Source organism: Coenobita brevimanus, chromosome 23 (assembly GCF_032717465.1).
Source record: "Coenobita brevimanus isolate Jiangsu-jjx chromosome 23, ASM3271746v2, whole genome shotgun sequence".
NCBI lineage: Eukaryota > Metazoa > Arthropoda > Malacostraca > Decapoda > Coenobitidae > Coenobita > Coenobita brevimanus.
In genome coordinates this window covers 44,424,976-44,451,769 of record NC_136976.1, presented here as the reverse complement: position 1 = coordinate 44,451,769, position 26,794 = coordinate 44,424,976, and the positions used below count along the sequence as shown (strand labels likewise).

The 26,794-nt window shown below is 42.6% G+C and overlaps 1 protein-coding gene and 1 non-coding gene across 2 annotated transcripts in view; one reads left to right on the top strand and one right to left on the bottom strand.

Moving 5' to 3' along the window:
• Eip63E (cyclin dependent kinase Eip63E) overlaps positions 1 to 26,794 on the top strand; it is a gene marked incomplete at its 5' end in the record, with an annotated part of 709,236 nt that overhangs the window by 457,941 nt on the left and 224,501 nt on the right. The window lies entirely within an intron of this gene.
• Positions 8,974 to 9,092, bottom strand: LOC145393194 (5S ribosomal RNA). The gene has a single exon (XR_013896151.1). It is a non-coding gene; the product is annotated as a 5S ribosomal RNA (ribosomal RNA).

The window sequence follows — 26,794 nt, the reverse complement described above, 5'->3', positions numbered from 1 at the left end:
GTAATGTTTTTTATTAAAGTAGTGCTCTTCTGTTTATACGTACGCGATGGTAAATCTAAAAAGTTACAAGTAATAGTTTGGAGGCTTCATTGGATTAGAGCATATTTCTGTGATCTGCCTTAGGGCCACCGACACGTTATAGTGTACCCCCGCTAATCCCATTGTACCGGTCATGATTGTGATATTCATACGGTAGCGTTCCGTAGTAGGGATGCTGTGTAGGAGAATGCCGAAGTGGTAACATTCGACGATTAATTTGAGCCTTCTGTTATTGTGTGTTGAAAGTACGAAACTATGGAAACGAGGTTTATAACTTCTAGTGTCAGATACATAAAGGGATACATACATTATACCTGACAGAGCCTACATACTGTACATGCAAACATGTACCCTATTCAGACAGCAATACACAAGGATACATAAACATTCATATGATATACTATATACGTATAAGAATGCACACACACACACACACACACACACACACACACACACACACACACACACACACACACACACACACACACACACACACACACACACACACACACACACACACACACACACACACACACACACACACACACACACAGAACAAAGCCCAACATTAAGAAATAATTCGTAAGGAGGATTACTTCTGAGCCTCCCTTAAGATGGAGAGAGAGAGAGAGAGAGAGAGAGAGAGAGAGAGAGAGAAAGAAGAAGAAGAAGATAGAGGATGCAAGATTAGAAGGAAAAGATGATGATACTGATACTGCTAATGATGATGATGGAAGGAGAGAGAAGGGAAGGAATAGAAACTAGGGTGACAGACAGTGAAGAAAGGCGGACGGACAAAAGGAAAGACGATAGGAGAGTTGGATGGAGGGAGGGAGAGTGCTGAGAGAAGAGGGAGAGAAACAGGAAGGGAGTGGAGGGAGGGAGGGAAGCAGGAAGGGAGAAGAAGGGGGGAGGAAGGGAGAGACACAGGGAGGGAGGGAGGGACAGGAAGGGAGAGGAGTGAGGGAGGCAAGCAGGAAGGGAGAGGAGGGAGGGAGAAAAAGGTGGAGAAGAAAGGAGAGAGGCAGGAAGAGAGATGCAAAAGGAACTCAACAAGGTGAGGGAGGGGCAGATGAATGGAAAAAGAAAGACAGGTGTGTGTGTGTGTGTGTGTGTGTGTGTGTGTGTGTGTGAGAGAGAGAGAGAGAGAGAGAGAGAGAGAGAGAGAGTCACAAGGGAGAGGGAGAGAGTTCCTTTGTCACTTTGGAGAGACAAGGAAGAAAGAGAGGGCTAATGAGAGGAAATCCGTCTCTCTCTCTCTCTCTCTCTCTCTCTCTCTCTCTCTCTCTCAATATTCCCATTCCTTTCCTTTCTCTTGTCTTTTCTTTCCTTCTTTTTCCCTAACTTCTTTCCATTCCCTTCTCTTTCCTACCTCTTCCCTTCACTCACTCTTTCCTTCTCTTTTCTTGTTCTTCTCCATTCCTTCTTCTTTTCCCTTCTTTCACTCTCTCTTCACCTCGTCTCCTTCCCTTTCATCTTTTCTCCCTTGTTATTGGTGTATAAAAATGGGAAGGCAGAGCCACATCTTGGTGGCTAGGAATGCTGATGAGTCTTTGAGGGAAGGTGGTATGTATTGACGGGACGTGTCCTTTTTAAGAAGAGATAGTACACATGCACCTTCGTTCACTGCGCTTGCTTAAATGTTCGGCCCTCTGCAGCCATGGTGCTTCAACTTGCTGTCGCAAGTGGTGGCCAAACCAACCCTCAAAGGACATCAGTCTAGATCAGACTCAGAATGACTGCTATTAGACCTCCATTAGTTGCTTGTGTTTAGTTTGGTTTAAAGCTTTGCTATAGTTTGGAGTTTTGTCACATGTTGTTGCATACATACGTACATAATTACATGCATAGGCTGCATGCCATTTCAATCTCAGTAATATAAATATGAAAATCTAAAACCAAACTATTTAGCCAAGTAGCGTGGTACTTCGTAAAGAAATTGATGTGAGTTGTGTGAAACCTGTTAAACCCTACATTCCCACCTTGTGACTTTTCGCCTCCTACTGTCAGAGGTAACGGTTAGAATGCCTTCTCCAAGGACATCAGTCTGGACCAGATGTGCAGTGTCAGCTATTGGATCCCCAGTGCTTCCATGTGCAAGCTTTCCTTCCAGCGGTCATCAGGGTTTGGGGTGTTGTTACATACATACATATACACATACGTACACGTACGTACATAATGTACATACACATCCATCCATCCATACGTACATATGTACATATACATACATATATTCATACATACATACACACATACACATGCATGCATGCGTATGTATGCAAACTCAACGTCAGTACTGGTAGTATATTTGATGGAGGTCTTAGTTAAAGCTATCCCTTTACAGGACGCAGCATTCGGCAATATAAAAAGGACATCCGTCAGTGTACTGGTATTTACAAAGATCAGTAGGTCCATAGGTAGGTAGACAGAAGGATACCTATTTGCTTACCTACAGTTGGTACGGTGGAGTACGAAAGAAAGAAAAGAAAGAGCAACAGACACTACACATGCGCTCGCGGAGCAAGGGTCGTGTTATGTTTTGAACAATGTGTGTGTGTGTGTGTGTGTGTGTGTGTGTGTGTGTGTGTGTGTGTGTGTGTTTAAACAAAATAACTAGAATTGTTTTGATGTGGATCAAACTTGGTGGATGAGTCACGGATCACCCATGAGGTTAACCTATCATTCTTAACCCCGTAAGTTCAGACATCAGTTTGACTTGGCACTGCCTGTACAAGTATGCAGGTATTTTCCCCAAAATTTCTTGTTTTCAAGCCTTCATATCTCAGTAACTACACCACTTAGAATATTCACTGAAGTTCAGAATACTCACCAGTCATTCATCACCACAGCAAGTGTCCTCAGGTCTGTAGGAGTATGCATTGTGGAGCGAGGAAGTGAGGAAGAGAGAGAAATTTGGGGGGTCGTGGCAACGTTGCGTCCATACCAGCAAATAAGTCGTTGGCTAAAGCAGGCTGACAGTGCAAGGTGTGGCAGCACGGACTGGGCGGGGCTGCCCCTCTCACTCCCCCTTGCCCCATTAGACCTTCCCACTCCACTTCACCTGCCCTGCCATTGCTGCATGAATGAATCATCAGAACCCTTACGTGTGGCATGCTTATTTTATTCGCCTAATTCTTCTGACTGTTTCAAAGTGACACCGTGCCATATGTTGTGAGGGGAGAATAAGGTTTATACACTGCAATACACAGTACTTGCCACAAAACATCACGTCTAGTTTCACTCGAGCACATTTTCTGTATCCGTGCCACAAAAAGCCACTTTCATTTTCACTTGCGCTCATTTTTCACCAATAGTTTTCCCGGCCTTCCAGCATCATATGTATAAAAGGCACTTATTTGGCTAAGTTTAACCTCACTATATGAATATCGCTGAACTCTAAATTGTTTTGGATCACAATATTATTCTCTATGGAGTTGTTGAATGCCGTGAAGACTATGTATGAGGGTGCTAAGGATGCAGTGCATGTGAATAGTGAACTGAGTTAATTTTTCTGTCTTATTATTGGATTGAAATAGGAATGTGTCATGTCTCCATGGTTGTTCAGTCTGTATGTGGATGAGGTTATGAAAGAGGTACAAGGCAGGGCAGTGGATGCTGGAGCGGCCCTAATGAAAGAGGGCAGTGTTTGGAAACTTCCTGTACTATTGTTTGCAGATGATCCTCTAATGTTAAGTGAAGACGAATGGGAACTGCAAGGCTTGGCGAATGAGTCTGGGAGAGTGTGTAAGAAATGGAATTTAAAGGTAAATGTAGGGAAGAGTAAAGTTATGGTCTTCGAGAGAAATGAAGTCACTGAATGTACAGTGAGGGTGGATGAGGAGGAAATGGAAAATATGAGTGCATTTAAGTACTTGGGTAGTGTGATGATTAAGGTTGGAAGTTTGGAGGATGAAGTGCTTGAAAGGGTATAGCAAGAAAGAAAGGTTGCTGTTTCTTTGAAAGTAGTGATAAGACATAGGGTTAGTGAGCATGGAACTAAAAAAAGTCGTTGCATGATAGTATTGTGATACCAGCTTTAACGTATGGAAGTGAAGCTTGCATCTTGTTGAAAGGACACAAGAGTGAGCAGTGCAAATGAGTTATTTGGGAGGAGCATGTGGAGTTACATGGTGTGACAGACTGACAGATGAGGAAATAAACGAGCGTTGTGGTGTGGATCTGGATGTAATTTAAAACGTTAAAAGAAATACACTGAGGTGGTTTGGTCATGTAGAGAGGATGAAGAGCGAGAGATTAACGAGGAGAGTGTACGTGAGTGAGTTGGAGGAGGGGAGAGGGAGGGGAAGGCCGCGGATGAGATGGAGGAATGGGGTGGAGAGGTATATGAGAGGGGTGTGAGCCGGGAGAGGACAGTGAAATGGCGGGAGAGGGCGACATGGAGCATGGAGAGCGAGAGACTAACGAGGAGAGTATACGTGAGTGAGGTGGAGGAGGGGAGAGGGAGAGGGAGGATGAGATGTAGGGATGGGGTGGAGAGGTATATGAGAGAGGGGGGTGTGAGCTGGGGGGAGGACAGTGAAATGGCGGGGGACAGAACATGGAGGCGACTTGTTTGTGGCCACCCATTACGGGATTAAGGCGTCTGCCAATAGATAGATGACATTATTTCAGCCTACATTGCAAGGTCACATTCATTTTCACTCAAGCTCATTCTTTACATCAAGATTTATACACTACGTTACAAAGCCACTTATAACCTATGTGGTACTTGCCCCGAAAGATCACTTTCAGTTTCACTCCAACCCTTTTTTCCTATACTGTATGATACCAAACCACTATACAATACTTGTCCTGAAAAATCTCTGTCACTTTCACTCCAAGACTTGTCTTGGGGAGGATTATACTGAAGTTTTTGTCATAACACTTATTGTCAGTACTGTTGTTTTCCTTGTAACGTCGTTTATTGTTTTGTTTTTCTCTACAGTGGTCATCACCAAATGAATATCAGTAGTAACCCTTATTATCAATATTTTTTCCTTATCTTCTATAGCTTACATATATCGCACTTTTTATACAATTTTCCTTCACTAAATGAATGTCAGCCTGTACTTTCATAAAAACACTTTCTTTGCACTGAAATTTTTCTTACTTCTCTATCCCACATATTTTTTTCTGTTTTTATGTACAGAATTAACGCAATGTACACTTTCACATACACCCACGAAGTATCAGGAATACACAGTGTGAGTGGTGTAGAGGCGTGAGTGCCGCAAAGGCACCGTGAAGGAGACTAGAGGGACTATAATTTGGCGTTTATGTCCCACGTGATTTTTGGTCGTCTGAGCCTTGTCCTTAGAGGCTGATGCCTCAGAGGACTCTCCCAAGGCATCAGAGAGGTAAGGTAAGACCACGGCTCTGGAGGGTTATCAGAGTCACTCTCATATGGAGGCAATGAGCTATGGAAGGGGGAATGGGAGGATGGCCGGCACACATAATTCTGTGTGGCAATCCCTGTCCTCAGGTATTGCCTCTACTCATCAGTGACGATACTGTCACTTCTAGTTCACTCCCAATCGCACTTTCACCCAACTCCTTCCACGCATGAGTGGGAGGCTTGGCAGTGAGGTCGGCAGTGGCAGCAAACGAATTAGACAATGTTGAATCGAAAATCGACGTTTCCACCCCTCCCATTTCCCGAGGAAGTCTAGTATTGTCACTTACCTGCCCCTAACATGCATACATCACGCATTAGGCACCACAAAAAATGGGAATGACTTCAAATGTTGGCAGGAAATGTAAAACTTCCCTTTCTGTCACCCAAGACACCCCAAACACCTGGTTTTGGATGGCATTAGCTATCACCCAAGCTTTAGGGGATAAGAATAGGTCAGGGTCACTTAATAAAGTCAACTTAAACCGTTTGTATCAGATGTAGACTAAACTTCGAAGAAAATAAGGATATATTCGATTCTGAGAACAGTCAGTGAGAAGTCAAGATCACACGGAAATAAGGTTACAATCTTTTGTGAACCAAAGTTAGTGGAAGGGTTAAGACATTGACAAAATGAAGTAATTTGATTTTTGAGAGTATTCTATCGAAGGTCAAGGTTACAGCACAAAATCATTTCTTTGGTGCCCATACCAATGAGTGTGTACGGATGTGTCATTCTGAGTGGTCCTTCTTGTTACTAGTCTTTTTTAGGCATATTTCTTACAGCATAGGTTTTGACTCTGATAAAGAAAGTTCCCTATCCCCCATCCAACAATCCCTTCAGCTGCAACCAGCAGGAAGAAGTTAATATGACCACCACCCGGAAGTAAAATCATATTAGGAAACCTTCATAGGAAAAGGTGAATGTAAACTATATTCAACACTCTCTAAATGTGTTAGAAAATTGCAATATTATGTGCATTTGAATGTTGCATTATGACAGAATAGATAGGCAAGGTATGTGGAAGGTATTAAGAATATATGGAGTGAAGGGGAAATTGTTGAGTGCTGTGAAGAGTATGTACGAGGGAGCTAGGGCTACGGTGCGAGTGGATGGTGAGCTGAGTGAGTTCTTTTATCTCAATGTGGGACTGAAACAGGGTTGTGTGATGTCTCCATGGCTGTTTAATATATACATGGATGGGGTTGTAAAGGAGGTGCAGGGTAGGGCAGTGGATGTGGGGGTGGCTCTAATGAATGAGGGTGAGATTTGGAAGCTTCCGGTGTTGCTGTTTGCTGATGATACAGTACTGTTGAGTGAAGATAAATGGGAGTTGCAAGGTTTGGTGAATGAATTTGGGACAGTGTGTATAGGAGGAGGAATCTGAAAGTTAATGTAAACAAAATTAAAGTTATGGTGTTTGAGAGGAATGAAGTCATAGAGTGTGTAGTGACGTTGGATGGTGAGGATATGGAGAATGTGAGTGCATTCAAGTACTGTACTTGGGTAGTGTGATGAGTAAGGATGGAACTTTGGGGGATGAAGTGCGTGAAAGGGTACAGCAGGGAAGGAAGGTTGTTGGTACACTGAAAGCAGTGATGAGAAATAGGGAGGTGGTGAGTATGGAAGTTAAGAAGTCACTGCATGATAGTATTGTGATCCCTACCCTGATGTATGGAAGCGAGGCATGGACCTTGCAAGAGGGAAACAAGTCAAGAGTGAGAGCAGTGGAAATGAGTTACTTGAGAGGAGCATGTGGAGTGACGTGGAGGGACAGGTTGACGAATGAAGAAGTGAAGGAACGCTGTGGGGTGGATGTGGATGTGGTTGAGAAGATTAGGAGAAATACACCGAGGTGGTTTGGACATGTGAAGAGAATGGAGAATGAAAGACTAAGAGGGTGTATGTAGGTGAGGTGGAGGGAGGGAGAGGGAGAGTTAGACCGAGGATGAGGTGGAGGGATGGAGTTGAGAGGTATATGAGGGAGGGGGCGTGAGTTGGGCGGAGGGTAGTCAAATGGTGGGTGACAGAGCGACTTGGAGGCGTTTTGTCTGCGGCCACCCTTTGCGGGATTAGGGCGTCAGGCTATAGATAGATAGATAGATAGACTGTGGTTATATCTTCCGTTACAGTGATAAGAGAATTCTATCTATCTATCTATCTATAGCCCGACGCCCTAATCCCGCAGAGGGTGGCCACAGACAAAACGCCTCCAAGTCACTCTGTCACCCACCATTTGACCACCCTCCCCCAACTCACCCCCCCCTCCCTCAAATACCTCTCAACTCCATCCCTCCACCTCATCCTCAGTCTACCCCTCCCTCTCCCTCCCTCCACCTCACCTACATACACCCTCTTAGTCAGTCTTTCATTCTCCATTCTCTCCAGATGTCCAAACCACCTCAGTGTATTTCTCCTAATCTTCTCAACCACATCCACATCTACCCCACAACGTTCCTTCACTTCTTCATTCGTCAACCTGTCCCTCCACGTCACTCCACATGCTCCTCTCAAGTAACTCATTTCTCATAAGAGAATTCAATGTAGATAAATACAAAGATTTTTTTTCGCAGGCACATTTAAGATGACAGATAGGCATAAAGAATATTTTTTTGTTTTTCATGGCCAAAGGTATGTACCACCTATAATTCCAGCTCATAACCCCCACCCACTGGGGTTTTCCTGTCGTCAGCCACTCCTCCCTGTGAGGGATTTCTGTGATTTTGGAAAAAATACCCTTACTTCAAACCCAGATATCTCCCAGACTGTAATAGCTAGAGAAAAAATTAAAGACACATAGCACTCATCAACTCTTCCCCTTTCAAATGAAACTAACCCCACATCTCCAGGTGGTCCCATCGATGAGTAAGGATAAGTTAAAGATGACTGGTTTTCTGTGTTTTGGCAGATTATCCCGGGTGCACGCCACTGCCAGTGACCTTGGACTCACTGTCTAGCACTGGCAGCGCTGACCGGAATGATGATTGTAACACTGCCTGGCCTCTCGGAATTTTCCACTCATTCTTTCGACCTTTTCTTACTCACTGTTGTAAAGATGAGTCATCACCCCGACCATGTGGCTCCCCAAAGGGTTTTCCACCCATTTCATACTGCCACTATGCCCCATAGGCATGTGGGAAAGGAATAGGCCTGCCTCTTTGATTTTCTGTACTCACTTCTTGCATATAAAAATTTCCCTCTAGTACGGCACTCATATTTGCACTTGACATCATGATTACAGGCAGTGATGGGCAGTGCAAACGAAGAAGGGCCTTGCACAAGCGCAATGTGCAATCCTCAGTTAACTGCCTTACTGCGCAATCTGACAAATATTTAGCTTGCGCAATGTTGCGAAGCGCAGGTGCAAACCATTTGCATATATTTGTGGGAATTTACTGTAAAATATTGAGATTCATCATTTTCATTCATTGCCAGACGCCATGTATCCCAAACGGGATGGCCAACGGCTTAGAGTTAATTGTTTTACAGGGAGGGGCACTAATCCTCGACCAACCCCACTTGACACGTAGGGAGAACGTTATGCCAACAGCATCTGGTGTTCCCAGGCGGTCACCCATCCAAGTACTAACCAGACCCAACGTTGCTTAACTTCGCTGATCGGACGGGAAGCGGTGTACTCAACGTGGCATGGCCGTTGGCACGTGGCAGATATTTAATTAAAATAGCATGCTTACTTACTTTTACTTATTATTATTATTTTCTGTTATTTGTAATTTGCACAAGTGCGCAATCCAATATTTAGCTTGCACAGTGTCGCTAAGCGCTGGCGCAAACCATTTGCATATATTTGTAGGAATTACTGTAAAATATTGAGATATGTAAATATCTTAGCACACTTACTTTTATTTATTATTATTCTATCTATCTGTCTGTTGCCAGACGCCTTAATCCCGTAAGGGGTGGCCACAAACAAGCAACAAATCGCCTCCATGGCGCCCTGTCCCCCGCCATTTCACTGCCCTGCTCCCAGCTCACACCCCTCTCTCTCATATACTTCTTCATTCCATCCCTCTATCTCATCCTTGGCCTCCCTCTCCGTCTTCCCCCCTCCACCTCACTCACATACAGTCTCCTCATTAGTCTCTCACTCTCCATCCTCTCCATATGACCAAACCACCTCAGTGTGTTTCTCCTAACGCTTCCTATCACATCCACAAACACAACACAATGATCTTTCAGTTCCTCACTTGTCAGTCTGTCTCGCCATGTAACTCCACATGCTCCTCTCAAATAACTCATTTATTTCCACAGCTCTCACTCTTCACTTCTGTCCCTCCAACAATACTGTCATGTAGTAACTTTTTCACTTGTGGAAGTTTAGAGGAGTGGGCGGGCTACGAAGCAGAGGGACAGGGAAATGTGATGTTGCCAGTTTTACTTTTATCTGCATTTTTGCAAGACGTTGTATTTAATCATTCAATATAGATATACAGTAGCATGTCTAATTCCTGACAAAAATAATTAAAATATGTTATTTAAATCAAATAACTTATTAGGCTGTGGATATTTGATTTAAATAATGTTTTCATGATTTTTGTAAGGAACTGCATATGCTACTCTTAATAAATAATATATTTTTAATTTATTATTATTTACTAATTATAATAATATAAAAAATATTAAAATACATTATCTCTGTTGAAGCATTTTAAGAAATGCTACTACCCTCCGTCCCTCCCGCCTCCCCCAGAATCCTTGCGACCCGTCCGAGCCTCCCCCATCCCCCCCATCCCTTGTCCAGGCATACTGGAAGCTCCCAAGACCAGGTGTCTCTTGGATTGCACAGTCCACAGGACAGGTGTGCAAAGCAGGTGCGCAAGCCCAATATTGCGCATGGTCTCGTGCGGTGCGCAATGCACAAATGATATTCACTGGAGTGCAACGGTGCGCAAATGGGCTTTTGCGCAAGTGTTTGCGCAGTGTTTGCGCACCTGCCCAGCACTGATTACAGGTAATTAAACTTTGAGAGGTAAATGTTCAGGCTGTGTCATGCAGTATGGTTTAGTATGAGGTAATCACTTGTACAGAAATTGTGACTAATTTGTACTAACCAGAGGCATCATGAAAATATTACTAATGTTATAACGTACCTGTACTTACATTTTTTGTACTTCACATCACAAATACGCCTATGCTCACATATTCACCATTATTTTCCGAGTAACGTGGGAAAAACTTTTGTTACAGCCAACCAGGTCATTTTCTTTCTCTCCCGTGCACTTTTGGTTTTCTTTCATCATACCAGATGGGGTTATCAAGGTATTTCCAATCATTGTTTCACAAATAACCATAAATAGTAACACTCATTGCAATGCACTTGTAAAACTTATTGTAAAACACTTATTTCATAGCACTTGCTTGATATAACTTAGAATATCTTTCATTTCATTTATGTATAAAAAAAAACAAAAAAACTTGTGCATCTCTGTGTACTATTTACAATTTCCCACACACCTGCTCAGTCACTGAGCCCTTTTCTGGTAGTAAGGGCAGAACTTTCATCGGGGGTGATGATGCAGTTGGCCCCACGCATGAGAGGATGGACTTTGGATGAGGATGATTAGGAAGACATCATTCTACACTCTACCAGTGCTGTGCACAGACTGAACCATGCATCAGTAGGGTACCTTGGGTACCTATCTACCCTACATTTGTCACAGACAATGGTCGCGTTTCAAAGGGTGGCAGGAAGACATTTGCGGCTAATCCCATCAAACAGCAGTGCTCCGCACCCCAAATCGTGACGGTATAACATGTCAACCGGTGCATCAAGGTTAATGCATTAGATACCGTACTTCAAAAACATGCTCACCTATGAGGTGGATCATACTCATGCCTTTTACTGTCCACACCACATTATGGCTTATCGGAATTTTCTGAAAGTAATTCTGGCTTCACTGAAGCAGAAAAAGCACGGTGCTTAGTTAACGAAGCATGAAAAAAGGGAGTATGTAGATTTTTAGGCAGAGATTGAAAATGTAAACTGCCTAAATAGCAGAGAAATTTCCAAAAGTGTTTAGTGATGTAATGCGAATTTCAGGTTATTGTACACTGATTTACAAGCCTAATGAGTTCCTATAAGCCAGGAACCATAATGCAGTAGGTAGTAATCATGTAAGCCAATACACACCTGATGTTCCAGTGGGTTAAGGGGTTCCAGCATGATGGAGACCATAAGGGCTACAATTTATTGCCCACACAATGCCACTCAGAAGTGAACAAGGCTATCACTCGCCTGTAATGTCGGTACCACTGAGCTCTATAGTATGGAGGGGCTATCTCTGCAGCGAGCGTGTGACTTTGGCTGCCATGTTGAGACACTCGGACTTGTTGCCTTCACCATGGTAATGCAATTGGAATACTGTTCTTAGTTTGCTGTTTCTGTTTCGCTGTTGCATACATATGCTGAGTAGTGGGCCATGGCACTATACTTTCCAAATTCATCAGCTGATTTCAAAAGCCACAGGCATCAGGTGTAGTGCATAAACAGCATCATGGCTGCCCTGGGCCCCTGGCGGCGGACACACAAACTACACAGTGCTAGAAAACCTCTCCATACTATAGGGCTTAGTGGTCGGGACTGAGTAGCCTACCCCAGAACCCTGATGTGGCAAAAAAAAAAAAAAAATTGGTTGATATATATATATATATATACTGTACAATATCTATCTATCTACAGTATATATATATATATATATATATATATATATATATATATATATATAAAATGTTGCCATAATAACACTGTAATAATAACATTATGTCCCCTTCCCACACTACCACAGGCTCCAACAGCAGTAGTCCAGTATAGGAAGGATGTTGCCCAGTGAGTTGTTCTTCCTATGGTCAGCCTTTAGGTGTACAGTACGCAGGATCAGCTGAGGCATCGTAAATAAACACTGGCTTCTTAAGTTCAGTCTTTATTTTCCAAATAATTACACTGAATGCTTTCCACCTTCACTATTCTCACAAACACTGGAGCTATACAGACATTACTAACTGCAATTACACTTAATGCTTGACAACTCTTCACTGTTTTCACAAGTACCAATGATACACAATCTTTAGTAACACTTCACTGTTTGCCAACAACACTGTTTTCACAAGTACTGAAAATATACAAACTACACTGACACTCCACCACACTCAAACTGAACTGAAAACTGACTGACTTACCCTAGCCTCTTCCCCATTCTTACATAAGCTTGCAGTTTTCTAGAATTATATACATTTTTCCACAGTTCTGGTGTATTCCAGAGAGTGCACGGTGATGACAGTTACCAACTCGGAGACATCCAAAACATGCCAGAGTTTTTTTTACATTGCGTAACACTGTATATTATTTACCATACAAACTTAAATTAAATTACATAATTTAACACAATCACATAAGTAAAACATTATTGAGAAAAAAGCACAAAAATTAATGTACATCTTACGAAATAACAACGCTCACCAACAGCAGGCAAACTGGCAACTCTGACTCGTACCGGAACTAGTCTGCGATAAACATCGGGAATCATTGAGAAATTTCTCGACTACCTAACTGGCAAATCCCTAGTCCTTTGTTGTCCCAACCAAAGTACACAATATATACAAACATAAACCTTAATCCTAATGAGCATCTAACTATATACAAAATAATCCGTCAACTTATCAGGTCTTCTATGCCACTTCCAACGATATCCTTACTCCTCCACACAGTCCACTCCTTCTGGAAGGTCTTGGTCTTCTTCCTTATTCATTTCTTCCCTCGGGAAGCTGTCACCATCCTCTTGCACTTCAGCTCCTTGATTTTCCTCAACATCCTTGGGTGCGGGAGAGCACGATTCCTCGGAGACATTCCAGCTGTGCTGTCCTGGCCCAGCCTATGGTACTGTCACAGATGATTCACGTGTAACACCACTGGGCGAGACTTCCTGCTTCCCCAAATCCGATATGTTACGTCTGATAGTCAGTCCAGCACATCGTAAGGACCGTCCCACAGGCTCTGCAGTTTCAGTGACTGTCCCTTCTTTCGCCGAGGATTGTATATCCAAACTTTGTCACCATCCTGGAAGCTCACCTCACTTGCCTTGGCATCATACTTGCACTTCATCACCTCTCCCTGAAAACTTGAGGGATCTCGCACCTGATGATGTACCTCAGCCAGCCTTTCCTGAAGGTGTTTCGCATAGCCGGAGGTGTCTGTAGGCAGCTCTTCACCAGGTGGTCTTCCCATTAACAAGCCAACAGGTAAATGTAACTCATGGCTCAACATCAGTTTTGCAGAGGTGTAGCCAGTAGACTCGTGGGATGCAGACCAATATGCCATCAACACCGCAAGCAATTTCTGGTCCCCTTCTGTTTGTCCCTCTATGCAGTACTTGGCCAGTTCTTGTCCCAGAGTCCAATTAAATTTCTCCACCATCCCATCTGACTGTGGCCTTTGAGGGGTTGTCCTGGTCTTCTTGATCCTGAATAACTTCCAGCACTCACGGAACACAGCAGACCCGAAGTTTCTATCCTAGTCTGAATGTAGCTCTTGTGGCATCTGAAAACGACAGAAGAACTGGTCAAGCAACAACCGAGCAACAGTAGCAGCCTTTTGATCAGGGATGGCATAGGCTTCAGGCCATTTTGCAAAGTAGTCTGTGGCAACACATATACACCGGTTTCCTATTTCAGTGAGTGGCAGAGGTCCAGCAATGTCCACCGCGACTCTTTCCATCGGTGCACCCATTTGGTACAGCTGAAGAGGGGTGCAACCACGTTTCTTGGGTCCGTTCTTGGCACAACACGTATCACAGGCTAGACACCACTCTTCAACATCCTGATGCTTCCCAATCCAGTAGAACCTCTGTCGCAGCTGGCTTAGAGTTTTCTTCACCCCCAGGTGCCCACTATTGATCTGGTTATGAGACTCATTCTAGATCGTAGACTTCATTTTCTTCAGAACCACCAGTTGCCAGGACTTGCTGAGGCCATTGGGTGTCTCCCACTGATGCATCAGTAGTCCGTTGTTCAAACGAAGAAGATCCCACTGACTACAGTAGCTCTTGGTTGCAAGGGTGAATCTAGAAACTTCTTCCCAAGATGGTTGCACTGTACTCCGCTGCAGCCACACTAGCACTGGTTGTAAATCTGCATCCTCCATCTGCATCCTCTTCAGGTCTTCTTCATCTGATGCTGGCCCTATCACAGTAGTACAGCGGCATTTCTTGCCAAAATTCCTAGTCCTACTACACTGCTTGCCATCTTCTCGCACACTATTCATCAAGGATCTCCTTCATTTCCTCAGTTGTGGGGCTACTTGGGAAAAACTGGCTGGTTGTTGCCTCTCGTCACCAGCCGTCACTAATTTACCCTCATCCTTCTCATTTGGACACTCATGGCTAAAGTGTCGCACCTCACCACATGTCCAACACCCGTTTGTTGCAGTCATGGGTTTCCTTTCACTGTTCCGTTCTTGCTTCTTCCTCCATTTGTAACAATCCACCTTCTTATGTCCTGGCTTCCCGCAGAACCAGCAACCTCCTCTGATATTCTGTTCTCTCTTCCCCTTGTTGCAGTCCACTTTCCTGTGTCCTGCCTTTTCGCAGTACCAGCAACTTCCTTTAAATTTTTCTGCTTCTTGAACCTGCCTCTTCCTTGCCTTGAATCCTGCACTATGGCCTGCCTAAAAAGTGGATGTACTGGACCTGACGTAGGACTCAAATTCTAGAGCCCTGGCTAGTGCTTCTTGCATGCTTCTGGGTTGTGCCTGCTTCACTTTCACTTTCAACTCTGCACTGTCAAGAGCATCGATGAACTGGTCCCTCAGAAGAATAGCCAACAGGTTTGGTGCTGCTTCAGGGTACACCTTGTATGCTGTACTCTCCAAGTCATGAGCAAGCTGCTGTAGGGATACACCTCAAGCCCGTACACGGGTCCAGAATCGTGCTCTGTAAACCTCAGTATGGTACATGGCCCCATATCTGTGCTCCAGTACTTTACTAGAGACATAACTGTTCCTCTCCATCACTGACATCTGACCCAGAATTTCCATTGCGACACCCTTAAGGTTAGTAGCAAGCTGCACTGTCCTGTGCCTATTATCCCAACCATTCTGATCTGCAAGTAACTTAAACTGTGCATGGTAAGTGTCCCAGGATACTCTGCCATCAAATTCCTGAGGTTACTTTTTAACTGGACCCCCATTATAGCCATGCACTTCACTGGTTTGTGGCCTAAAAACTGGGGCATCATAATTAAGAACAGGACTTAAAACATGGAATGTAAGAGGAGCGAATGATAAGGTGAAAGAGAGAGAGATTGTCCAAGTGCTTGAGGGTGCAAAAGTGGATGTATGTGGAATAACTGATACAAAATGGAGAGGAGAAAGTGTGAGAGAATGGGAGTATGGATGGGGTATATGTGCAGGAGTAGGTGAGAATGAGAGGGCAAAGGAAGGAGTATGTATAGTTGTGAGTAGAAGATGGAAGAAGAGCATAAGACAGTATGGATCACTTGGGTCAAGGATTGTGTGGGTAAGGTTGAAAGTTGGAATACAAATGTGGGCGATTGTGTGTGTATGCGCCAATGCAAGATCGTGCTAGCAGAGTGAGAGAAGAGTTCTGGACAAATGTGGAAGTGTGCATGGAAAAGTTTGGAAGGAATGAGAGAGTGTTTTGATCAGTGATATGAATGGTAAAGTAGGAAATGTGAAGGTGGATGGAATAGTTGGTGAGTGGGGTGTGCCTGCTGAGATAGATGAGAATGGCAGTGCGTTAGTGGACATTTGTGCTGGGAGGGGGTTGGCGATAGCCAATACCCTCTTCAGGCATAAAATGATCCACAGGTATACATGGCAAGTGATGAGAAGAGTGGGTAGTGAACTGAATGAAAGGAAGGCAATGATTGATTATGTGTGTGTGGATGAAAGGATGCGAAGATGTGTAATGGATGCAAGGGCTTATAGAGGTTGGGGGAGTGGACTTTCTGACCACTACTTGGTGGTGGCCAGAATTGGGATCCAAGTAAGATGGAGAAATAGAAGAAGGGAAAGACGAGAGGAAGGAGTAGTTGCAAGGAGAGTGGAAAGGTTACAAGAGGATGAGAAAAAGGCAGAGTATAAGAGAGAAGTGGAGGAACGATTGGGCAAATATGAATTGAAGCAGATGGGGGACATGGAAGGTGTGTGCAGAATATTTACAGAAGAAATATGTGCAGCATGTGATGTGGTGTGTGGGAGGAAGAGAAGACGGAGGGGGGTGCAAGGAACAGCATGGTGGGCTGAAGAGGTGAGACAGGCTGTGGCTCAAAAGAAGAAAGCATACAATGAATGGATGAGAAATAGGGGCGTGGAAGAAGTTGAGAGGTGGAAGAGAGAGTTATATGTAGAAAGAAGGAGAGAGGTGAAAAGATTAGTAAGAGAGAGTAAGAAGAGAGTGGATGAGGAATTTGGAAGGAATTTGAGTGTAAAGTGGAGGGACTGTAAGAAAATGTTCTGGAAAGAGGTGAAGAGAGTAAGACAGGGTGGAAGTGAGGTTAGCAGGGGAGTGAAAGATAAAAATGGTAGATTACTAGTGGAGAAGGGAGAAAAAGTGAGCAGAAGGAGAGAACACTTTAAGGAATCATTAAATATGGAGGATGGAAGTAAAGCGAGTATAAGTGGCTGGGGAATGGCTGGGAGAAGGAGGGAGGTGAGAAGACAGGAAGAAATCAGTAGGATAGAAGTTGTGGAAGCAATGAAGAAAGTTAAATTGGGGAAAGCCCCAGGAATTGATGGAGTGTGTGGTGAAATGCTGAAGCATGGGGGAGAGATAGTAGTAGAATGGATGTGGAAGATGTATAGATTGGCCTGGGAGGAAGGTAGAGTCCCGGAGGATTGGAAGTCAGGTATAATTATTCCCTTGTACAAAGGAAAAGGGGAAAAAGAAGTGTGTGGTAATCATAGGGGCATTTGTCTTCTTAGTATAATAGGAAAAGTGTATGGTAGGATACTTATTGACAGAGTTAGAGAAAGAACAGAGGAATTAGTTGGAGAAGAACAGGGAGGCTTTAGGAAAGGAAGAGGTTGTGTAGATCAGATATTCATTCTTAGATCTTTAGTGGAAAAGTTTCTAGAGAAGCGAAAGAAGTTGTATGCGGCTTTCATGAATGTGGAGAAAGCATATGACAGGGTGGATAGAAAAGGATTGTGGAAAGTATTAAGAATATATGGAGTAGACGGGGAGTTGCTGAATGCTGAGAAGAGTATGTATGATGGTGCAAAGGCTGCAGTGCGTGTGGATGGTGAACTAAGTGAATTTTTCTCTTTGAAGGTTGGGTTGAAACAGGGATGTGTCATGTCTCCATGGTTGGTCAATCTGTACATGGATGGGGTAATAAAAGAGGTACAAGGTAGGGTAGTGGATGTTGGAGTGGCCCTGGTGAGAGAGGATAATGTTTGGAAACTCCCTGTACTGTTGTTTGCAGATGATACTGTGTTGTTGAATGAAGACGAAGGGGAGCTGCAAGGCTTGGTGGATGAGTTTGGGAGAGTGTGTAAGAAACGGTATCTAAAGGTGAATGTAGGGAAGAGTAAAGTGATGGTCTTTGAGAGAGGTGAAGTCAGTGAATGTACAGCGAGGTTGGATGGTGAGGAATTGGAAAATGTGAGTACGTTTAAGTACTTGGGTAGTGTGATGAGTAAGGATGAAGGTTTGGAAGGTGAAGTGCTTGAAAGGGTACAGCAGGGAAGAAAGGTTGCTGGTTCTTTGAAAGCAGTGATAAGAAACAGGGAAGTGAGCATGGAAGTGAAAAAGTTACTATATAACAGTATTGTGATACCAACTCTAACGTATGGAAGTGAAGCTTGGACGTTGTTGGAAAGACACAAGTCAAGAGTGAGAGCAGTGGAAATGAGTTATTTAAGAGGAGCCTGTGGAGTCACATGGAGAGACAGGCTGACGAATGAGGATATAAAGGAGCATTGTGGTGTGGATGTGGATGTGATAGGAAGTGTTATGAGGAACACACTGAGGTGGTTTGGCCATGTGGAGAGGATGGATGGTGAAAGACTGACGAAGAGAGTGTATGTGGGTGAGGTGGAGGGGGGAAGAGGGAGGGGGAGGCCGAGGATGAGATGGAGGGATGGGGTGGAGAGGTATATGAGAGAGGGGGGTGTGAGTTGAGAGCAGGGCAGTGAAATGGCGGGGGACAGGGCAGTGTGGAGGCATTTTGTTTGTGGCCACCCCAAATGGTATTGAGGCGTCTGGCAATAGATAGATAGATAGATAGACTTAAAACTTCAGCATTCTGATTATTCAGCCCTGTAATGCTACCTTTAGATGCTGGGGATCCATCAAGATTCACCATACACTGTCCATTCATTTCATATGCTCCCTGTACACTAACATGAGACTCAGTATTGCAATATTTCTCTGCAGTCTCAATATTCTCACTAATTATCTTCACATGGTCAACTACATGCTTCATCTGGTTATCTACATGCTGTCTGCACTCCATCACTATTCCCTCACTAATCTTCAGCAGGTTGTCCACATGCTGTTTTCACTCTGTCACTATTTCCTCACTCATTAGCATCAATTGGCCGTCTGCATGCTATTGACACTCCATGACATTATTCCTTACCTCATACTTCTCCTGCTCTAGCTTGGCATCCACTTCCTCCTTAAACTGTGCTGTTCTTCCTTCATTTCCCCCATGAATGCATCTAGCTGTCCTTGCACCCTCAATTGTACTTCCCTCTGTTGCTCCTGTAATACCTCTTGAAGCTGTTCATATTGTTCTTTCTGTGCTTCGTTCTGTGGCTGCAGTTGTTCTTTGATTTCTTTCTTTTGTGTCTGTAACTGTCCTTTTAAGTTCTTTCTGTCCTTCATTTTGTGTTTGTAATAGCTTCACATTGTCGCCAGGGTCATTTCCTCCTCCTGCCCAGCTCAAGACCTTGTCTGCACATCTTCTGCTTCCATGTCGAAAGTTAGACTTACTGCAGCCCTTAATAATCCACACTCCTGACACCAGTGTTATGTCCCCACCCCACACTGCCACAGGCTCCAACAGCAGTAGTCCAGTATAGGAAGGTCATTGCCCAGTGAGTTGTTCTTCCTATTGTCAGTCTTTAGGTGTACAGTACACAGGATCAGCTGAGGCGTCGTAAATAAACAGTGGTTTCTTACATTCACTGCCTTATTTTCCAAATAATTACACTGAATGCACAACTTCACGTCACTATTCTCACAAGCACTGGAGCTATACAAACTTTACTAACTGCATTTACACTTAATGCTTGACAACGCTTCACTATTTTCACAAGTACCAATGATATACAAACATCAATAACACCACTGTTTGCCAACAACACTTCACTGTTCTCACAAGTACCAAAAATATACAAACTACACTGACACTCCACTACACTCAGACTGAACTGAAAACCAACTAATTTACTCTAGTCTCTTCCCCATCCTTGTAGAAGCTTGTATTGTTCTAGAATTATCTACATTTTTCCACAGTTCTGGGTATTCCAGAGAGAGAGAACTGTGACAACAGTTACCAACTCGGAGACATCCTAAACATGCCAGAGTTTTCTTACTTAACACTGTAAATTATTTATCATACAAACTTAAATTACATAATTTAACAAGCAGCCACATAAATAAAACATTATTGAGAGAAGGAGCACAAAAATTAATGTACAACTTATGATATAACTACACTCACAAACAGCAAACTGGCAACTCTGACTCGTACCAGAACTAGCCTATGGTAAACATCGGGAGTCAGTAAGGAATTTCGCAACTACCTAACTGGCAAATCCCACTTCTTAACAATAATAATAATAATAATGATGAGAATAATAATAATAATAATAATGAGTAGTAGTAGTAATAGTAGATGTGATGGTGATAATTTCATTTCATTTTACTTTATTTTGTGATATTCGGTAATTACATAGCTTGAGAATACATAATATGGTATATAGTATACATACTCTAAATATCATTCATGCTGTATAAGTTCAAAACTGTGCAAAGCCTATTGTGTACAGGGTACATACTGTATCTGAATATACATAACAGTATTTCACAGTAAAACTTTTCCATAAAACATATGCACGCCCTCACATACTGCACATAAACATAATTATATGTGTATTTATACATATACAGTGACATGAAGTCACATAGGCATACATACATAGAAAGGTTGCATGAAAAATTAGCTGACAGACTAAAAAAGTTACTTAATAAAAAATGCATGAAAATAAATAGCCCCATGGTAACCAAACGGACTTAAGAATGTTATTTATCAAGAGTACAAAGAAACCTAACGTCAGGTATGAAATTACAAGTGATCAATTAAATCCTAATCAGTAATGAAAACCATCTCTGAAATCACTAGTTATAAATTATTATGATATTAATTATAAAAATAGAGTCAGTTACAAAAAATGTTATGAATAAAAAAAATGATAGCATCAAAACGATGCATTGAAACAGAATTTTAATAATATTTTAAAAACTTTTAATTAAAAAAGTTTAAAATTACATCTGGCGTTAAAAATATTAAAAATAATTTTTAAAATATACATGTCCAAATTCATTATAAAACATCCGTCTTATGCCACACTTATAAATGCACTAATATCCGTAAAAGAAACAAGGACCCCTCCTGTACTCATAGATGCAGTAACCCATAGATATAAATAAGACTAGATGCCACATGACACCATAGATATAAATAAACCTAGATGCCGCATCGCCCATTCTTCAGTACAGCGCCGATGCATCTGCATGGCCGCCATCTTGAATTGGTTCAGTGTGTAATAGTGGTGCTTGTTTTAAGAGTGAATTCAGACTGTGAAAATGAATGTAACTTTGCCATTTGTTGTCCGATTTTGTTAAACTTAGGCTTAAAGGAGAGAAAAATAAAAATTGTTCATAATCTGGTGTTCATAATAAAGAATACCAGTATGTTATAGCCGTATAGCTAGTGTTTAGAATACCAAATAGATCTAAGCCTCTGCAGGGCCATTATTTCTGTCATGAAAGAATAACTGAAGAATTATGTTCTGCACTTGACCATGTGTATATTCTAAGTTTTCCTATCTTTAAAACTTAAAACCATTAGGACCTAGCTGGGAGCTGATAAAAATTGATTTTCACACATGTTGAGCTTACCTGATATCGCTTAGGTAAACTTTCACAAGTATGCAAGAAACCACTGGCTTGTCATTCAGTGTAGAGCCATCTGTACACAGAAGGAAGAGGAAAGAAAGACAAGAGGAAGGAAGGAAAAATGGAAGGAGGGATTACAAGTCACAGGTTATAAAAAATATACATTTCAAGTTGTTGCACTGTCACAATGCACAAGGGGAAAAAAAACATAATTTCATATGAATAGAAAATACAATACATAAAGGGGAAAAAAAAAACATTTAATTACACATCAATAGAAAATACAATGCATAAGGAAAAAAAAAAACAATTACACATCAATAGAAAATACAGTGCATAAGACAAAATAATTACACATAGGATTACACATCAATAGAAAATACAGTGCTTAAGGCAAAATAATTACACACAGAATTACACTATCTTTCTATCTTCTATCTATTGCCAGACTCCTCAATCCCGATTGGGGTGGCCACAAACAAATCGCCTCCACGTCGCCCTGTCCCCCGCCATTTCACTGCCCTGCTCCCAACTCACACCCCCCTCTCTCATATACCTCTCCACCCCATCCCTCCATCTCATCCTCGGCCTCCTCCTCCCTCTTCCCCCCCTCCACCTCACTCACATACACTCTCTTCGTCAGTCTTTCACCCTCCATCCTCTCCACATGGCCAAACCACCTCAGTGTGTTCCTCATAACACTTCCTATCACATCCACATCCACACCACAACGCTCCTTTATATTATCATTCGTCAGCCTGTCTCTCCATGTGACTCCACAGGCTCCTCTTATATAAGTCATTTCCACTGTTCTCACTCTCGACTTGTGTCCTTTCAACAGCGTCCAAGCTTCACTTCCATACGTTAGAGTTGGTATCACAATACTGTCATGTAGTAACTTTTTCACATCCATGCTCACTTCCCTGTTTCTTATCACTGCTTTCAAAGAACCAGCAACCTTTCTTCCCTGCTGTACCCTTTCAAGCGCTTCACCCTCCAAATCTCCATCCTTACTCATCACACTACCCAAGTACTTAAACGTACTCACATTTTCCAATTCCTCACCATCCAACCTCGCTGTACATTCACTGACTTCACCTCTCTCAAAGACCATCACTTTCTTTTCCCTACATTCACCTTTAGATTCCGTTTCTTACACACTCTCCCAAACTCATCCACCAACCCTTGCAGCTCCCCTTCGTCTTCACTCAACAACACAGTATCATCTGCAAACAACAGTACAGGGAGTTTCCAAATACTATCCTCTCTCACCAGGGTCACTCCAACATCCACTACCCTACCTTGTACCTCTTTTATTACCCCATCCATGAACAGATTGACCAACCATGGAGACATGACACATCCCTGTTTCAACCCAACCTCCAAAGAGAAAAATTCACTTAGTTCACCATCCACATGCACTGCAGCCTTAGCACCATCATACATACTCTTCACAGCATTCAACAACTTTGCATCTACTCCATATATTTTTAATACTTTCCACAATCCTTGTCTATCCACCCTGTCATATGCTTTCTCCAAATCCATGAAAGCCGCATACAACTTCTTTCCCTTCTCTAGAAACTTTTCCACTAAAGATCTAAGAATGAATATCTGATCTACACAATCTCTTCCCTTCGTAAAGCCTCCTTGTACTTTCTCTAACTCTGTCAATAAGTATCCTACCATACACCTTTCCTATTATACCAAGAAGACAAATGCCTCTATGATTACCACACACTTCTTTTTCCCCTTTTCCTTTGTACAAGGGAATAATTATACCTGACTTCCAATCCTCCGGGACTCTACCTTCCTCCCAGGCCAATCTGCACATCTTCCACGTCCATTCTACTACTATCTCTCCCCCATGGTTCAGCATTTCACCACACACTCCATCAATTCCTGGGGCTTTCCCCAATTTAACTTTCTTCATTGCTTCCACAACTTCTATCCTACTGATTTCTTCCTGTCTTCTCACCTCCCTCCTTCTCCCAGCCATTCCCCAGCCACTTATACTCGCATTCCTTCCATCCTGTATGTTCAACACATGCATAGAAAATACAATGCATAAGGCAAAAAAATTACACACAGAACTACACATGCATAGAAAATACAATGCATAAGGCAAAATAATTACACAGAACTACACAGGCATAGAAAATACAATGCATAAGGCAAAATAATTACACAGAACTACACATGCATAGAAAGTACAATGCATAAGGCAAAATAATTACACAGAACTACACATGCATAGAAAATACAATGCATAAGGCAAAAAAATTACACAGAACTACACATGCATAGAAAATACAATGGTGTTTCCCAAACTTTTATCTGCTGAGGATCTCAAGGAAACCTATTTAGATAAAAAGTAAGCAAAATTTGCATTAAGTTTAACTGCATACATTTTCTACAGTTGGTTTTTGTGGTAAAAGTATTACTCTGTTGGAATCTACTTCATGAGGGTAAATTTTTACAAATTGCCAATACACCCCCAAGGTTGTGCAGTATATTTTTCTGGACTTAATCTAATGTAACCTAACCTAACCTAACCCAACCTGCTGCAGCGGAATGCTTTCCTTAGAGTTAGGTATCATACTATGCATTTATGGTGGTAATATCCCTGAACCACATATTGGCAACTTGTAAAATAATACCTTCATGGGGATAAATGAAACAGAATCATTGTGCTTGGCCTTGAATACATATTATAATATTAATACGGACACTGTGACAGCTGTACAACAATACATTTTGACTATATCCGGTCATTTCTTGGAATGGACAGCATCCAAACTCTTGACTTTCAAATGCTTATGCAGCTTTTTTCCCCCAATCTTCCATGATACTTTATGCAGACGAAAATCAAGAAAACAAATAATTTTGCATCAGGTTTAAGATTGTAAAGTAATAATTTCACCTGCCACTGGCCCTGGTACAGCACACATAGATGTTACTGACATTGTCATCCAAGATGCACTGCAAGCTGATGTCAAATTATCATACAAAAACTAGTCTTTAAATGAACTTACTTGTGGAAAGTTATTCCCTGTTGTCTTGTTTCTATATTTTGACGGTTTTTTACACCCAAAAGCAGCACAGTGTTGCGGCATTTCTAGGTAATCAGTGGTCATCTTTGCCCAATGTCTGGAACATAACATCGCCTGCCTCAACCGCTCTAAGATGTCGGCGGCGTAGACGTATCTAAAGTAGTGTCATGCAGCATCCAGGTATATTTATATCTATGCATGACACTACTTTCGATGCGTCTGCACGGCCGCCATCTTGGAACAGTCAAGGCAGACGATGTCGTGTTCCTGACATTGAGCAAAGTTGACCACAATTTACCTAGAAATGCAGCAACACTGTGCTGCTTTTAGGTGTAGAAAGCGTCGAAATATATCTATGGTGGCACCGATAACACGAACAGCTCAACTATCTGGTTATGCAAGCATCCCTCAGCTGCTTCCCTATCCCCCAAAAGGAGGATGGTGGGTAGCCGAAGGGAAATTTAAACCTGCAGTCCACCGAGTTCATGTTTCAGATGAACCAGGAACAACAACCATTACCACCACAACAACAGCCACAGCCATAACAACCACCACAACAACCACCACTACCACATCCATCACCACAACCACCACCACCACCACCACAACAACAACAACAACAACCACAATCACCAGCACAACCACCGCCACCATCACAACAACAGCCATCACCAGAACCACCACCACATCAGCCACCACCATCACAACAATGACTACCACCACAACAACAGCTTGTTGTTGAAAATTATGAGATTCTATGGTATACCAGAAAAGTTTGTAAATATTATTAGAAGCCTGCATGAAGGTACTTTTCGTAAGGTAATGGTGGGTGTTGCTTTGAGTGATCCATTTGAAGTTAGGTCAGGCGTGATTCAAGGAGGAGTTCTTTTGCCATTGCTGTTTGTTTTGGTTATGGATTATGTTGTGAGAAAGGTTGTAAGGAGTACAGGTGCAGGAATTAACTGGAAAGAAAATAAGAAGGTGATGGATTTGGACTATGCTGATGATATTGCACTGATTTGCGAAAGTATTTACGAGATGCAGAGGGTGCTTGATTGTGTGGTGGAGGAAGGAGAAAAAGTGGGATTGGTAATAAATTGTGGAAAGACTGAAATTATTAATATGAACGTGGAGAACCAAATTGATTGTGTAATTGGGAATAATGTGGTGAAGAATGTAGAAAACTTTAAATATTTGGGAACGATTGTATCATCTAATGGATCAGTAGACAATGAAATTGAGGAGAGGATTAGACAGGCTTGGCGAGCTGTTGGAATGTTGAAATCTGTTTGAAATAATAATATGCTTTCGGTACATACTAAAGTGAAAATTTACAAGTCCATGGTTAGACCAATTTTAATTTATGGGCATGAGTCATGGTACAGTACAATTGCAACAGATCATGATCGAAAGTATCAGGATTTGAGAATAAAATACCAAGAAGGATTCTTGGAGTAAAGTGGCAAGACAGAGTTACAAATGAAAGAGTAAGGGATAATACAAAAGTGAAACCAGTAAATGAATATGTGAGACTGTCTCGCTGGAAGTGGCTGCGGCATATATGCAGAAAAGAAGGCAGTTTAATACAGGATGTGCCAGAGTGGACTGCTAGAGGAAGAAGAGGTAGAGGTAGGCCGAGGGAGACCTGGTTGAGGACAGTGAAAAGAGAAGTAGGAGAGGAGTGTTGGGGGGACCTGAAGGAGATGGCAAGAGACAAATATTGGTGGAGAGAGTTCATCGAGGCCCTATGCATCGTGTGGGGTGCCACAGGAAATGATTGATTGACAACAATAGCAACAACTACCATCACAACAACCATCATCGCCACAACCACCATCACAACAACCACCACTACAACACCACCACAACAACCACCACCACCACCGCAACCACCACCACCACCACCACCGCAACAACCACCACCATCGCAACAACCACCATCACCATCACAACCACCAGCACAGCAACAACCATCACCACAACAGTAACCACCAACACAACCACCACCACAACTGCGACAACCACCACCACAACGACCACCACCACCACAACAGCATCATCAGCGACAACCTCCACCACAACAGCCACCATAATAACCATCACAACCACCACCACCACCTCCACAACAACAACAATCACCACCACC